This window comes from Octodon degus, unplaced genomic scaffold (genome assembly GCF_000260255.1).
Source record: "Octodon degus isolate 3935 unplaced genomic scaffold, OctDeg1.0 scaffold00366, whole genome shotgun sequence".
Classification (NCBI taxonomy): Eukaryota; Metazoa; Chordata; class Mammalia; order Rodentia; family Octodontidae; genus Octodon; species Octodon degus.
In genome coordinates, this window is record NW_004524942.1 from 27,614 (window position 1) to 35,857 (window position 8,244).

Genomic DNA, 8,244 nt, shown 5'->3' on the forward strand with positions numbered 1-8,244 from the left:
TGGAGTGTTGTGGGGATCGAACTAGAGCAACCGGAGGCTGACAGCTTTGTGGAAGCAGTCACTTAAAGAACTGAGCTAGGGCCAGTTCCACAATCTTGGTTACTTTGGAAAGTAATTATTGAGAAATATAACAGTATTAAAGTTTTTCTTAAGGTCCGTGGATATAGCTCAGCAGCATAAGCACCAGCCTGGAAAGTTCAAGGTTCTGAGTTCAATCCTGAGTATCACAAATAAAATGAAATAAAATTAAATTAAATTAAAAGAAATTTTAAATTTAAATTAAAATAAAATTTAAAATAAAATAAAATTTCTTAGTTTGTTGCCATCTAAATATAGAATTTTAGGATCAAATGGACAGAGTTTGACAGTAGAATTCTTGCTCTCTAGTTTAAATATGTTTTTGGAATTTTAGATACTTGAATACGTAAGGTCCAGCCTCTAAATTTTTGACACAGCTTGTTGCATCAGTCTTCAGCCAGTAACTGCATCACTAAATTTCTGATCAGATCTCATGGTGCAAACGATTGTGAAATACATATTTGTGAGGTGATAGCCTTATAAAATTCTCCTGATGGGGCTGGTGAGAAAGCTCAGAGGTCTACAGCGCCTGCTTAGGCAAGCTTAGGCAGGCGCACGGGACCGTGGTTTGATCCCTGGCACCATATGCCATGCCAGCCCCATCCTCGGGGTGGGCTGAGCTGACAGAAAAAAAAATTCTTCTGATTACATATGATTTTGCATATACCATTGAAGCCCAAACACATATACACAAATATACATATGCACATATAAAATAAATAAAATATGTGTAACTTTTATTCATCAATTATTATGACATGCTATGTACTATGAATTTACTATGTATGTGAGATATTTTTGCACACATATTACATGTTCTGTTAAGGAGAACTTTCTGTGGTGTTTCCATCTTCCACGCAATGGACTTTGGATTGACTTCCTCGAAGGTGTCACATTAACATGCACTTGTTGCTATAAACCCAAGAGATTATTTCATGTTCTTTACTACAATGATAAAGTATGCCTCTCTCTAGTGCTTATATGACCATCGGATTAGGAGAATGATGATAGTATGCTTATGACTCTATTACACTTGTTTTTTAAGAAAAGATAAATGAACAGTCTAGAATGTTATATTTTATGAATAAATTTTCTCAGTTATGGTATTAAATGCTAGTTGCTCAAATGTCCTCATCTCAATTTTCTCATTCACAGTATCTAATCTCAAAATATCTAAGAATCAAATAGCTACTTTCTCCTAATGCATTAACTATATTGAATCAAGATCTCAGAATATGTTAATACCAGTTGAGAATGGAGTTTAGCAAATACCTTCATACTTGTTACCAGACTCTATGTTTTTAGTTTAGTTTTGATTTGGTTTGATTTTTTTGTAAATATTATTCTTTGTAGAACTTTTTAAACAGCAGAATATGTATTGGGGCAAAGAATGCTTCTGTCCAGGAGGGGACAGAAGAGGATCCAAGTGGATTGTGAAGAACCTTGCTATTTCTAGGGGTTTTAAAGAGCAAAATGACAAGATGAGGCAGGTCTAAAGTGGAAACCATGGCAACTTACACATGAGGTGGGACAAAAATATGGTTCACCAATAAGATTAATTGCTCAGGTAAAATTGAATAAATCAGGATTAAATGGGGAAGGAATTGGTAGCAAGTACATAAATGCAGAATGCGATTTTCCTGTAGTAGGTTTGGTCAACGACTCTTGGCTTTTTCAAGATGACTGATACCTATTTAGAATATCAGTCTTTGATGTCCATTCCTAAAGTGGTATGTGGCTGCATTTGTTTATTCTTGTCTTGAGGTCTGGCCCACAGCAGGAGTGCCTGTCTCTTGTGCAGTTATAAGGTATCTTGTCTTCCATATTGTCTCCTTTGAGCGTGTACCTCTGTCTGACTGCCTATAATATTTCTATCTAGCTGAGATACCTACAATATTTTCCCCTTTGAAGAAGTAACCCAAACTACCATATGAAAGAATCATGGGAGATCACCACTCTGGCTTCTTCAGGCTGAACGGGGTCATAGTTGTTGACTAGCAGTCAGAAATACTATTGAAGGCCCTCAATAGACACCATGTAATCTTGGATAAGCTTATAGCTTTAAGTCTGGAGGAGACAAAGCCAAACAAACAATTAAGTATGTATGGGCCTAATCATAACATAAGGATACTTATGAATATTGTCAACAAAGACTTTGGTCAAGAAGAGCTAGTAATGGCTTTTTATACAGAGGATAGGGGTAAGGTTTAGGGATTTTTTTTGAGTCTGACTTGTTATTGATCTGTTATTTAATATCTTGAACACTTATTGAGACATTGACAGAAGGATCAGGAATGTTTATACATTTACTTTTTATAATTGTACCAGTATCCTCCTATGCTACTTTCAGAATGTCTAATGCCATCTGATTTTGGAAGGTGGCTTGTTATATTAATTTTACTTTTTATTTAAGAGAGAGAGACCAGCTGTTTTGGCACTTTAGACCCACTGAGTACAGTTAGCTAAGTCCTAGATATGTGTCATAGAATCTTCTCTCTAGAAAAAAATCTAATGGAACCTGGTAAAAAGAATCTAAAAGTAATCTAGCATGTCTGTTATTGATTTTACCTGAATGACTACCAGAGATCTGGCATCCTCTAGGGAAGAACAAATTTTCTGAGAAATTCGCGCATGTATAATCATTTGAGCTAACAGGTAAGTTTAGAAACTTTTAAATGATAGCAATTGTAAGACTCCCTCTATAAAGGGCTTTAAAAGCCAAGCTTTGTAAAATTTTAAGCAACTCTTTAGTTTCTTCTTATGCATGCATTTTGTAACTGCAGATGTGACATGAGTTTAAAAATCTAAGAAAACTACATATTTTTAAGAAGTAATAATTATCTTCCTACTCTAACTGAAATAGATCTTACTAGTTCTGAAGTAATGTGATTTCTTTAGTGGCTACTCCCATAAATTACTCAGAGCAAATTATTTTATAATTAAATAGGGTAGACTTTCTGGCTCCAATTGGCAAATGTACCAGTGCCTAATTTAATTAGCTTTAGCTGATACCAAGAAGCACACAATGCATTCAACGACTAATGTGATTACTCGTATCATTACAACATTTTATTTTTCCTTGTCAACTCTTTAGTGAACAGAAAATAATCTCCAGTTGTCCTACAATAAATGAGTAAAAATTATTAAGTCATTTGAATATGTTGGAAGCAGAATATCAGTCCTTTAGGAGAACAAATCCTTTCAATAGTAAATAAACATTTCAATAATTGAAACCATTAATTTGTCATGTAAAATTGCAATGTATCTTAGTGTCCTAAAAGTGTCCAAAATCTAATGAAAAGTGAAAATATTTAAACAATTATGAATGTTCTTTGAAGGCCAAAGTAAGTATAAGAAACTCTGAAACTTCAGATTTAATATTTTGTTTTAATTTTTGCTGTATTACTGTTTCACTACTCTAGACCTGCTCATGTAAATGTTCTGATGCATGACATAAATGAAGAAAAGTTCAAGAGCTATTTTAAGTGCTTTTAGAATGGACAAAGCCAAAAGGAAATATTCCCACATAAATAGTATACTTTTGTTGTTAGAAAATATGTGGCTCTCTTCAAGTACATGTTATGTCTCTTCAAATATGTGCTAGTTCACACTGATTTACATTTTAAATATATTCTAGTTTAGTATTGAGTTTTACATAAAGAATAGAAAAGACTACTACTAGAACAAAAAGAACAAAAATAATAATTTGTTATAATTTTTCTAATTGAAACTTAATGATTGTTTTTTATATTGTTAGACATTAAGAAAATAATTTACATGAAAGCATAGTATTTATGAAAATTTAATCAATTTTTTTTTAAAAAGTTCTATTCTTACCAAATTTGCTTTGGTATAGTTAGCAATAAAAATTATTGTTTTTAAGTTTATGTGATTTTTATGACATTATAGTTTTGAAAACATTTCATAAATGAAATAATTTCTTCTTCAGAACAGTTCTAGTGGACACCTTCTTTTTCTCTTTTTCTGACAAACGCAAAAAAAACAGATATACAGCAAATATCTTCTTTATGTATTAGCATGTAAAACTAGCTACTTATACGAAAAATATTTGTTTTATTTAATTCTGGATTAATTTGTGGAAATAAAATAGTTTATGATGAATTTTATTTAAAAGATATTAGGAAATTTAAAAAATACTACATTTAAATATTTTAAGTTATCCCCATAAATTTAGCTTCTAATTAATAGTATTCAATTTATTTAATTATCACAAAGCTGAAATATTTATCAAGGTATAAATGAATTAAAATATCACATAAAGGGCATACTCATTAGTCTATAATTACCAAAAATGCAAATAATGTGGAGAACGACATGATTAATGCATGTCTGATTAAAGCTCTCAGTACGGAATACTTAAGTTGTGACTTATTATGAAAAGCAGGGCCCTAGAATGATTTTTGACATTTGCTTAATTACTGAATCAACTAAAATAAATATTATTTTAGTAGAGGAGAGATCTATAGTATAGAGAAAGCATCTTAAATATTCCAGTTAGCAATCACTGCATAAAGATGTTATCACTCTTCAAGTTAATGTTGTCACCGTGACTATGGGAAAGAACCCAGGCTAGAGGGTTCCAGCTGCAGACAGCTTCTCTCCTCATGCATAGGGACACTTCAGACATGAAGTTTATTAAGCGGTTGCTGCTACATCTAAAGGTAGAGGTTTGAAATTCAGCTGAACATCTTACCATACACTGGCAATATGCACACCCTCACCCCTAGTAAAACATGCACTGCAACAGCAAAGACTGATCTAAAAACTACATTAAAGAATGCCAAGATGAAAAGCTCTGATTAGGTAGACACAATCATATTAAAAGACAATGAAAGAATTAACTGCACTATCAAAATCTTTCCATATTTCCCTTCAGAAATTTGTCACTATCCTAATTCATATAAAACTGATGATATAAGGGCAGGGGAGTTAGCTCAGCGGACTAAGTGCCTGCTTAGGCAAGCACAGGGACTGGAGTTTGATCCCTGGCAACACATGCTGCTCTGGACCCTACCCAGGCTCAGTGAGCCAGACACCAAGATGGGTGCGGTGGCATTTGCATATAATCCCGGCACTGGAAAGGCTGAAAAAGGAGTATCACTGTGAGTCCAAGCTGCATAATGACACCCTGTACCAAATACTAAATAAATAAGTAGAATGATATAAACACATCAGTAGCTACAACTACTTTATTCACAGCTGTAAATAATTCAAATAAGCTAAAACACAGTTGAGAATGGCCTGCTCTCCCTGGGGTTTCGCAACTTGTCAAAGTACGTTATACAAGTTTGAAGCACTACTTTCTGTTCATCAAAATAACAAGTCACAATTTTACAATACATTTACAAGGAAAGTATAGAAGACTTATGCAACTGATCAGAAAAATATAACTGTGATATTACACAGTCACTCTTGTCATTCCAGTGCAGAACAAATATATGATGAACAGAAGGCAGATAATAGCCAGTTTCTTCTGATAGAAATAAACATTTTTACTTTATTAAAAAGTCAACTTAGCAGTTAAAGCAGGGTTTAAATAATTTTTATAAACATCTCTGTTTTTATCTTTCTCAAACTAATACATGTCTTAAGTGCCTTGAACAACAAATATCATTGACATTATCAAATTCTAATAAGTAGAATCCCTCACACCAAGTTACAGCTAACCTTTTCTATGCAAGCCTTCTCAACCTGAGTTCTGGTTTCCACTCTGGGTACCAAGCAAAGAAACTAAAGGAGGAAACAAATGTGGATTAACCTAACCTTCACTCCATTCATTCAATCACAATATTCCACTTGAAAAGAAATAACAAATCCCATTTAAACCAGCTATTCCTCTACTGGGAATTTTCCCAGGGGATCTGAAAACATCATATCATAGGGATATATGTGTGCCTATGTTTATAGCAGCACAATTTGTGATAGTCAAATTTTGGAAACAACCAAGATGCCCATCACCTGAGGAATGGATGAGAAAGATGTGGTATTTTTATACAATGGAGTATTACTCAGCTATAAAGAATGATAAACTCAAAGCCTTTATATTGAAGTGGATGTCTCTTGAAGATATACTCATAAGTGAAATAAACCAGACACACATGTATAAATATTGTATAGTTTCCCTAGTACAAGAACTCAAAAGAAGAAATACAAATAGAAAGGTATAATACAAGTAAAAGGAAAGCAGGATCTGGAGAACAAATTAATCAGAGAGGGAAAGGAGAAGAGCTAGGAAACATGACAATGTCAAGCCATACAGTTATAGGTACAAGGTGGGCAAGGCAACGATCATAAAAATCTCCAGAAGATTTTTGAATCCAGCAGTTAGTTGGAAAGATTCTCACCATGACTAACTATATATACTGATACCTGTGAACTAAACAACTGCACTGCAGATGGTAATCTATAATAGAAGTTTCATGCTTGGAGTTCCTGTCATGCTGGTCTTCTGAATACGGGCTGCTTCTCATGACATGCCAGTTGCTGCTGTGTTGTTTCTTGGGTAGCTAACTGTTCAAAATGAAGAGGGTGGTGAATGAAGGCAAGAGACAGAAAAAGGAATGTTGTGGGACTGTCCTGCTTCAAGGTTATATATGGTAAGATTTTTGGACTTATGTGTGAACATAAGAAGTATATAACTCTTTATGCCTATTTTTAAAAATATATTGTAATTTTTAAATGTTTTTTCATCATATTCTGTACAGACTTAAAGTTCAACATATCAATACTTGATGAAAAATACCTGTTCCATATTATGCCTAAGATGTTTGATATTCAGACAGATAGTGAGGTTAAGCTTTACAACCTAAGTTGTATGGTAATAATAATCTTGTCTTCTGGATGGTTAACAGCCTAAGTTTGCAGACCAAAATTGGAGAGAAAGGAGGGCTGCAAGGAAAGCCAACATTTTAGCCCTAGCCTTCCAAGGTCAATTAAGACTCAGGACATATGAGAACTTGTACTGCAACGTCATGTAACTCAGTAGTGTTCCAAATTTTCTGATGGAGATTATGGGGCCAAAGTGGAAAGTGATCGATGATGTAGAGTGTGCCTAAGGAGAGTCACATGGAGAGAAAACATTCTCTCAGGCTTTCACAGAGAGAACATTGGCCAAGCAATGGCCGTGACTCATCCACATGGCTGATACTAACAAACAATCTGAGGAACAGGATCTCAGGATAAATCCTGAGGGGTTTTTATTGACCTTATCAGACCCAAAAGCTACAACTGTTGTTGCATTGTTCTTGCTTTACCTTGGTCTTAACCACCCAGCAGAAAAGTATAAAAATGAAATATAAGAAGTAAAGTCATGCTGTTATGTTGAGCTGTAGGAGACTCAGGTCAACAATTTCTGACATTGCCAGTCAAGCGGAAGACCCAATACTATTATGTGCTACTGGACTCTTTTAGAATATTTTGCTGAGTTTACACACGTATAATATTCAAATAACAAAAATAAACAAAAAAGGGGATACAGATGAATATCCATTTTGTATCTGTGTATTCAAAGTGGTTAGAATAGATACATAGTTACATTCTCTTAATGAATAGAGGGATTTGTTCTAATAATGTTTGTAAATAGGGTACCATGTCTGCATCTTGTACAGCAATTAACCACTAGGAAGAATTTATGCAATGTGTTAATTATTGAAACTATCCTACAAAAAAAAAAAAAGGAAAGAAATAACATAATTGTCATATACCCACACATTCAGGGAAGTAAGCAGAGCAAGGACATAAAAATCCTCTACACTGCAGAGGACACCGTAGTGTCACATTCTGGCTGGAAAATTCTTCCTTTCATGCAGGAGTAGCCTGAGCATCTCTGAGGAATAATTTCCTTTTTATTTCAGTTTTGGGAACATTTGCATTACAAAGCATTATGATTTACATTCTGAATAGAAAACATGGTTCCCTGTGGAAAGCCACCATCCCAGACTTTGAGGCCTGGACAGTACAACAGTATAGTAAATACCAGTGTTCTTTCTTACCTAAGGAATCCATCTTTTACCATCAAAAATCAGTGATCCTGAAATTTTATTTTATTTCTAATGAATTTCTAAATCTCTCTCTCTCTCTTTCTGTCTCTGTCTCTGTCTCTGTCTCTCTCTCTCTCTCTCTCTCTCTCTCTCTCTCTCTCTCTCT

At 34.1% G+C, this 8,244-nt stretch overlaps 1 protein-coding gene across 1 annotated transcript in view; it reads right to left on the minus strand.

Moving 5' to 3' along the window:
• Positions 1 to 8,244, minus strand: part of LOC101592810 (testican-3-like) — a gene marked incomplete at its 3' end in the record, with an annotated part of 365,719 nt that overhangs the window by 531 nt on the left and 356,944 nt on the right. The gene's annotated exons all lie outside the window — the stretch shown is intronic.